The following is a 9,360-nucleotide window of genomic DNA, read 5'->3' as shown; positions in this document are numbered from 1 at the left end:
GGAATCTGCGATATGCTTGCCAGTGGGGTGGAATGAAGCTGTGTGGCTTCCACACTTGCTACATGAAGGGGGCCGAGGCATCTTTAGCAGGTGGGACAGTGCCTATGGCTTCCCCAAGGCAGGAGACCAGAGTCCTGGGGAACAAACCCTTGAACTGGATGTATAAACACAGGTCCCTTTGCTATGAAATGGGTAGCGGGGTTTCTTCCCCATCTGCTTCCTCCTCCTCCCTCTTCCTCCTGTCGTTCCCTTTCCCAATGTGGCTTTTGTGCTAACGAGTAAGGGCTGCTGCGATGCAATAGCTTGTTATCTTGGGAAAATACAGGACCTGGATTTTTCCAGACACATGAAACGTCTCAGCCTCCTTTCCCACCCTGTGAGCTTAGGCAAAAGATGGAGCCTGTCAAAACGTCTGTGGCGTTCGCTGATAGCCATATCTTTTCATAATCACCTTATACATTATGCGCAGCGACTCCCACAGAGTCTCTCCTCTTAAGAAACCTCAAGATGGGGCTTTGCAGCTAAGCCTTGTAGCCCTCAATTATCTTGACAAGCTACCAATCCATTTGTCCCGTCGCGAGCCGAAGAGCACCCCGCCACCTATTTGTTCCCTCTCTGCTTTGCTGTCGGAAAGGAATGGCTTAAAAGGCTGATGCATCTTCCCTGCTCTCTCTGGCGTTTGTCTTGGCCCGGAAGAGAGGGCCTCGCAGCAGAGGAAGAAATATGTTCTCCTTGAAGCCCGAGCATGTATTACAGAGAAGCAGGAGGAAGACAGCGACAGGAAACATGGAATGAATCACAACCCTGTCTGTATTTCACTGGTGACATTTTCAGCTGTTGCTAATTACCGGCGAGAAAAGGGCCTTGCCCCAAAAGTGACTCTTTAACATTGCCCCAAGAGCTCCCCCGGGGACCGGACAGCCATCGATCAGCCGGAATCAAAGGCTGGAGACAGAGGGCTGTTTTGAAAGAGAACTGGAAATGGATGGAGAGCACCCCTGGTGCCCTTCGAACACAACCGACATGCCTGGATAAATGTCGGATTGACAAATCTAGTCAATCAGCGTTGGTAGGTTTTGAGCCAAACACCATCTATTTACTGGGTGCCTCCATATAAACTCTATCCAGTTTGTAGCCTAAGAAAATGGAAACCAACTTCCTTCCTCCAACAGTTGGGCAGCAATTCTGTAAATCCTAGGAAGGAAGGAAGGAAGGAAGGAAGGAAGGAAGGAAGGAAGGAAGGAAGGAAGGAAGGAAGGAAGGAAGGAAGGAAGGAAGGAAGGAAGGAAGGAAAAATAGAAATAAGGGAGGGAGGGAAGAGGAAAGGAAGGAAGGAAGGAAGGAAGGAAGGAAGGAAGGAAGGAAGGAAGGAAGGAAGGAAGGAAGGAAGGAAGGAAGGAAGGAAGGAAGGAAGGAAGGAAGGAAGGAAGGAAGGTCCTTGCCAAATTTGATGTTTGCTATTATTTTTTAGTTTTCTTATTATTAAAAATCCCATATAAACAATATAGAAATATGATCAAATCAACCTTTGGAAGGAAAATAAGAAAGATTGCAACAATTACAGAAACTAAAAATACTCATTATACCAGGAAGAAATAGGAAGAGGTGTGCTTCATATACAGAAGTCTCTGAGTTTATTTTCTTTCTTTATCAGCTAAAAAATGTGTTGAAATCATTCTGGGGGGGGAAAGGCTCAATTTGCAGACTAATTTATGTCACCAAAAGTCAGAGGTTTTGTGCAGACTTCTCACCATTCCTTAGCTACATCATCAGTACTCCTAACAGGCAGAAATTCAAGTCATAAAGCTTTCCAAACTGACCACAGAATCTCCACAATGAGAAAAGAATGGCACCTGTTCAATTTCTGTCTGTCATGCAATGCCAGATATGTGGGTTTTTAAAATGGGGGTGTAAATTCAGGACCTGATAAAATACAACGACAAGGAATGCATCATATATTTGCCCAACCCTGAGCCTCTGTTCTGGCAGAAATTCGCTGAATTTTTGCTTTACAGGTAGTCCTCGCCTAACAGCCACAACTGGGACCGGAATCTTGATCACTGAGCAAAGCAGTTGTTAAGTGAGATGCCAACATGACTGCTTCGCTCAACAACCACAATCCAGGTGCTCCTGGTTGTGGTTGTTAAGTCATCTCCCAGGTCATTAAGCAGACAAAGGAAAAGAGCTGTCTGCCGAAGAATTTCAGCTCTGCGCAGAGCTGAAATCCTCCCAACAGGGAGCCTTTTGCTTTCAAATGTTCCTAAAGCCTGCCGAAGACTTTGCCCTCCCCTCTGTGGACAGAAGGGAAATCCTGCCTGGGGCTGGAGGAATGGAGCTCAAACACTGAGAGGTTTCCTCTGGCCCCTCCACTTGCAACCTTCCCTGCTGGCTTCCCCATTGACTTTCTGAGAAAGCTGGCAGAGAAGATTGGAAATGGCACTCACGTGATCACGGGGCACCTGGCAACTGGTCGTAAATGCAAGCTGGTTGCCAAGTATCCGAAATGCGGCCACACGGCCACGGGAGGAGGGGGGTGCAACATTTTACGACAGCCAGAAGTGCTTTACGGGCCGTAAAGGACCCTTTCCGAGGCTGTCGTAACTTCGAACCATCATTAAATGAATGGTCGTTAAGCAAGACTACCTGAATTTACATCTATAAAAATCACAGGGAAAAAAGATGGCATTGCTCCTTGTGGGGGAGTTGGGCAGCGACATAAATTTGACATATAAATAAATAAAAATTTTAAAAGATGTGTTTCCAAACCTTTCCTTCTCTATTATTTTGCTTGGAAGATTTTGTGATTCTTCTCACACAAAACAGTTAACTGGATTTTATGTGTTTTTCTGCAATGCACTGAACCATAACTAAGTACGCAGGCTGGGTCTGTTCAGGATGCTTGGCCTCTCAAAACCTAGCCAAGGTTAACTCTAGCAAAGTGTAGTCTTTGTGCAAATGGGACTGCTAGATCTTTACCTAATTAGATTAAGTCTGGTTCAAGAACAGGTTGGCTTAACCAGCTGTCAAGTTGCTTGTCTCACAGGTCATCAGCATGGAGCCTGAGACCTGTCCCTTAGGCTGTTTCTGAACATGGATCTAGCGCCCTTCTCAAAGAATACTAAACCCATGTTCAAAATCAGCATGGCTGATGGGTGATAGGAATGGAAGAGTGTGGGGTAAAGCAGGAAAAGGTCTCATAATGAGCAAGATCTGCCTTCGACTAGTGTTAGAAGGGAAGTAGAGTCTGGGTGGTGGTTGACAGAACCTGGACATAGCCTGTGAAGTAGGCAAAATGAAGTGAGTGAACAACACAGAAACAGCAGAAACCCGTAATGCACTTCTTGATGACAGAGTAAGCCACAAACAGCTAGCCGAACCCAGATCCATTTTAGAGAGTAATTCAACTTTTTGTATAGCACAGGACTATTTCAAGAGAGCAACTGCCCTTTTTTTAAAACACGGATCAGATGCTCTTTTGAAAGAGCACTAAACCCAGGTATATAAAAAGCCTGAAGAAGACCTAGCAGACATTTTGAAAATGCTGGCCAAGCCTCAGGACAGTATATGCCTCTGGGGAAGCCAGTGTCCTGTTTTTCCTACTGCAGAAGCCAAAATGGCTATGCAATGCAATGCCCAGCCGTGGGAGGGCAGGGGGCACCCTTGCAGCAACCTCCCATGATCAACAGGAGCTGAGCAGATCCCAGTTCTGACCATGCCAGCAACCACATCATCAATGCATGGTCAGAACTGGGATCTGCTCAGCTCCTTGATGGTGTCTTCTGAGTCAGGAGTAAGGGAGAAACACAACTTGAAATCTGGAAGAGCCAAAGAGGACTTAAAGGCTGTGATGAAGGCAGTTATGAGGTGTTCCCACCATAGTTAGGAGCACATCAAAAAGAGCCCAAAGGTCATTTCCCCCAAAGATAGCGTCTTCACAGCATCGCTCAGCCCTTGTAGAAGCAATACAAAACCTGTCCCCTTATTGTCATTTTAGCATTTTGGATTACTCGAAAGATGCTCTAGGCTGCTGATGTGGAAAGGACCTACATTCAGACTAAACAATCCATGCTTCCTCCTCTTTCTCCAGCAATGCTGCCCGATGGGGAAAAACGGCCCAGAAATTGCATTAAAATCCCAGATATATAACCTCAAATGAAAGCTCGGCAGAAGCATCCGTGGGACGTGTGCCTACATGAAGGAGGGTCAAAATCTGTAAGTTGATGGGCATATTCAAGGCCCTGACTGTTTTGTATATGTGTGTGCATGGATGTACAAAAGGGGCAGGGCTTACACTGCAGTGCCAGACCTGTCATCTTGCAGTTTGACTCCTCTGCAGATGCCTCTGCCAGCAAGATTAGTTCCGTATATTTTCTCTGCTAGATAGAGATCCTTCTTTCTCTCCATCTTGTGCATGTCTTTCCTTCCTTCCTTGCTTCCCTCCTTCCTTCCTTCCTTCCTTCCTTCCTTCCTTCCTTCCTTCCTTCCTTCCTTCCTTCCTTCCTTTCAAGCTCCAACTGGTTGGTTTGAGAGGGGGGGAAATTAATAAGAGAAACTGGAGAGAATGGGATGAAATCCAAAAGAGAAGACAAAGACATGGGAAAGGAATTGCAGGGAAATAGTTGGACAAGATCCCAAGAAGCAAGAAGAAGTTGAGAGGGACAGAATGTCTGTACAAAAGGACCTTCTTCAAGGTCTGTTCACCATCCGGTGATACCATGCTAGGTGGCATGAAGAGTCTTCAACCACTTATAAACCTAGCAAAACTAATAATGTAACGTGGTAGTACTTCCCCAGAAGATTCTTTCTTTTTTCAGCTGGCATTTTGTGCATTTTAATCTCCTTCCAATTTACCTTTACAATTGCAAGAAATATTCAGACTTCAGCTAAGAGGGAGTGAATTAACCCTTAAGTTCAGCCTTCTTCTGTGGCAATCCTCCAATTTGTCAGACTACAATTCCTCAAGTGGCCTAAGGAGATGGGAGTTGGGGTCCATTACATCTAAAGGACATCAGATTCTTGCAAAAAGAGAAAAGGGAGTTATTAATGATTGTGGCTATGTTGACAAAACGTGGTTGCATTCACATATCATGTTGTGCCAAACAAAACCAGTCTTATGGAGATGAAATGCCCTACAAAGAGAAAGACGGGACTCCCACAACATGCTGAATTACAAATACCCAAACCCTATTGTTACCTAGTACAGTGTCTTGTGTGAACCCATCTCCTGAGTTGAAAGTCAACTCCTGTTTTGGTGTCTCTAGGATGCTGACAAGTGGGATGAGACAAAGTAGACTTCTCGCCTTTTTATTATCCAGGAAACAGAGAACATATTACCTTGAAACTGGAGTTTTGATTGTCATTTTTTCCCCCTTGACCCTCCATGTGGTCATCTTTAAATAGAAGATAGAGCATGTTGAAAGAGAGAGAAGAGACTGTATTGCATGATATGAACCCAGTAAATGTGTTTAGGCTTTGATGTGTTGTGTGAATCCAACCAGGTAGCCACCATGGATATCATGGCCTCCTGAATTTGTCACCTCTGTTTTTAAAGCTATCCAAGTGGTCATTCTTCTTCTTCTGACAGCACATTCTTTTGAATTAACATAAAGCTTTCCAAAATGTATGTGCGGAGGGGAGAGAATTATAGTCTTAATATTTGTTGCTCCACTGGTTGCAAATACTCTTGAAAATCTTCAAGGGAAACAAAGGGGTGCATTTGTCTGTGATGTGCGATGCACACGCGCGCACACGCACACCAAAACAAAACATAGTTTATGCACATTCTCTTGAATGCCAAAAGTAATATCTGAGGGACCTGGGAGAGTCTGAAGAGGAAGCTGAATATTGCTACACTAACTTACTAAAGCAAATTCAGAACATAGTTTCTAGGTTTCACACTGGCACCAAAATGTGCTTGCCTTGCTAATATTGCAGTGTGGTGGAAGATGTCCAGATCATTTGTAAGGCAAAACAGAATTACTACCCATGACCATCTTGGCCCACATCCCTCACTTTACATGCCACAATAATGGTGTTCTGGGAACTGTTTGAATGGTGAATGTGGACCTTGTTTAATCAGGTGTCTTAATATTATTATTTTTTTACAAGTGCAAAAGTAAAGGGATGTTAAACCGAGGTCTGATCTTTAAACATAGTTCTTGCTTAACTGAGCCAAAATAATATATTTCATTTCAGTTTTGTCTGAGCTTTTATGAAAAATATCTCTTTTTCCACATGCTCTCAAGTGTTGGCCTTAAAAACTGGCCCTTTCCTCAGAGTTTAGGACCAGGAAGTTAGTGGAAGTTTCTGTTTTTGCCCTGTACAGATTAAGGAATTTGTTTTTTACCTGGAATCTTATTTTTTCTATTGCTTTTCCATGTACTGCCAGAGTGATGTCATTAAGAAAGGCAGCCATAGAAATGTGCACAATGAATACAGTCCAACTCCAAAATCCACAATTCTGGGCCCTAGAGGCAACCAGCTGACCATTGGGGCAGAGAAGAATCTAAATTGTTGGACCTTTGGTCTAAGTTGGCAGGACTCCACAGATCTTCTAACAGGAGTTATATTTTCCAGCAGTCAACGAACAACTTCCATGTGGCCATGATACCCTACCACTCCCTCCTTGTTTGACCTTCACATTCTTGATGGTAGGGGTCCCAGACCACTCTTGCTCAGGCCTGAAGCTCCCCAAGGGTGAAGTGTCCGGAGCCCCAAAGTTTGATCTGCTTCATTCTTTGAAGAAAGGGCCAAAACAGGGGAGACATTCTTCCTCTTAAATCTCAGTATGGTTCCAAGAGAAGTCACCGAATTACCAGCAGGAAGGTTGCTTCTGGAATGAAGGTCATGGCCCAGAAATTCTGGACAACCTGGAGGGAAAGTGTGCAAATGTTTGGCTGTGCGCTCAAGTCACCCTGGGGGTGGAAGAAGCTGCGTTTTATGGCCTCCCCTTTCTCTTTGCTTGCTTAGCAGCAGGAGGCGAGGATGAATCGAAACCGTGGACAGAGGATGAGTCCACAAAGGTCTTCTCTGCAGCTTCCTGACAGTGTGGCTTCCCGCTTTCTTGTGTTAGGAAAGAAGCCATTTGTTTAGCTACCTCTAACCCAGCCCTATTGTCCTGTAGTGTGCAAAAGAGGCATGTAGCATTCACAGATGACCTGGCAATCAGCCCTGCTTGTAACAATGTCCAATTTCATCATATTGGAATTTTGAGCATTTTGTAGGGACTAAACCAGGTGGACAACTAAACTAAGTTGTCCCAGTTTCCTAGGGAGAGCCACTATCAGGGACTTCCATGAGGGGATCCAAAAAGTCAAGTTGGCAGTGCAACTATCTGATTGAAGCTCATCTTTTTCTTACATGTGTTGTGTATGTCAGGGTTCCTCAACCTCAGCAACTAAGATGGGTGGACTTTGAGAAGATACCAAATATCTCATAAAGTTGGAGGAACGAAGGGTCCTCAGTGTCATTATGCTGGAGGAGACCTTAGAAGTCCTTTGTCCAGTTGGGTGTTGAGGGCAGGTTTGGCTACCTAACCTATTACAGACTGATTCTAAGTGTAGCAGTGCAGAAAAATGTCTGTTCAACCTCTGCAAAAATACTACAACTGCATGACTCTCAAGCTCTGAATCAAATTCTGGTTTGATTCGATTCACATTGTCCATTCGATTCAGAAAGTTGAGTTCATCAATTCAAATCCTGGATTCAAATTAATTTTTTTAAGTGTGCAGAAGTCAAGAGAATTGGACATATTAATTCAATGGCACCCAATTTGATGTATCAGTGACTCAGTGCCAAGGGGAGATCTGAGAGAATTGCCTGCCAATGGGATCTCCAGATCAAAGCTTCACCCAGGTTATCCCCTCTACTGGAAGTCTGTTCCATCATTCAATAATGCCTCCCTCTGGAAACATCTCCTGAGACTCAGATGAAGTCACCTCCTCTTATTTTCCATTCTTCTGGTTGAACTCCTGCTCTGTGAAACAACCAAGAGCATCTCTGTTCTATGCTCAGCAGACAATCCTTCATCTTTAGCAGGAATGGTTTTGGGTTTCTCAGTCTAAGCACACTTAGTTCCTCCTAGTCACATATTAGCAAGGCATCCCTCTATGGAGGCTGATCAGCAATTGACTTGGAACAGGTCCTTGGACAGATAATTCTCTAAGCAAAAGCAGGAGATAGGCAGCCCTTGGACACTGGCCTTATGGTTGTCAATCTCTGTCCCCAAGTTTCAGTGTGTTGATGAGCTCACTTTTAATTCCTGCTATAGCAGAGGAGAAAGCCAGGACTGAAGTGCTCATCCCCCATGGAGCAAGCCTGCAAGATGATCCCTTTGCCAGCTCTCTCTTAAAAACAAATAATAGAGCCCGCTCCCCAGGAAGCTCTGAGCAAATCTAGTCCAGATCTTCCCGCAGGTCTATCTGAATACCTACACCCTGGCTTCTGCTTGAACCCTTGTCTCCAAAGACTTCTGCCTTTGCATGTACAAAAATTGACCTCCTTTGCTTCAAAAGCCACAAAGCCCACAAGAGGAGAAGGGGGAAAAAGGCATAAAACCTTATAAACTGATAGATTATTGCAATATTATCCCTGTAACCACGTAAACATCTGTGCGTAAACCCATATTAAGAGCATACATAGCCATACACACAAACACACATGCACACAAAGAAGTTTCCAGCTTCCCAGAACTGATCTGCTAAACCTGGGAAAGATTTCAAAACCCACATAATGTCAGTATGGCCTGACCGACACTGAGATGGGACGAAGAATATTTGTATTTCTCCACTTCAGCTGATTGGAAGAGATCCAGTTAGCTCAGGTTGGCATGGAGGTAGTGATCTTTAGGGAAGAGTGAAGATGATGTGGGGTGACATAAGTCAAAGGTTCCCTTGAGGTCCCAAGCCTGCATATGGCCATCTGTCCTCTAAAAATGGTTTAAATGTCACCCTTGGCCATAAAATGGTTGATCACCTCTTGTGTAAATTAAAGGCTATGTTGGCTGGGGGTTATCAGGGTAAGTATTTATTTTTCAGGTTTCTATCCCTCCTTTTCTTCAGGAGCTCAAAGCAACATATGTAAAACTGTACTCCCTCGTCCCATTTTTATCCACCATTACAACTGTGTGAGGTTGGCTGGACTGTTTATCATCCAGTGAGCTTCTATGGCTGGGGCTTCCCACTGCTAGTCCTACAACAAACTTCTGAGAAAGAGACTGGCCAAGTCCCCAGAGAACTTCTGTAGCTGAGAATGGACTTGAACCTGGGGGTCCCCATCCCTAGTCCAACACTCTAACCACTACACCTTGTTGGAGAAAGCTGGGCTAATCTGGGAGTTGACATGGAGATGTTGGCTTGTGTT

Source organism: Python bivittatus, unplaced genomic scaffold (genome assembly GCF_059951505.1).
Source record: "Python bivittatus isolate LINGU-HERP-01145 unplaced genomic scaffold, Pbiv_v1 ctg000340_np1212, whole genome shotgun sequence".
In the NCBI taxonomy this organism is placed as follows: domain Eukaryota; kingdom Metazoa; phylum Chordata; class Lepidosauria; order Squamata; family Pythonidae; genus Python; species Python bivittatus.
Note: the sequence above shows the minus strand (reverse complement) of the source record.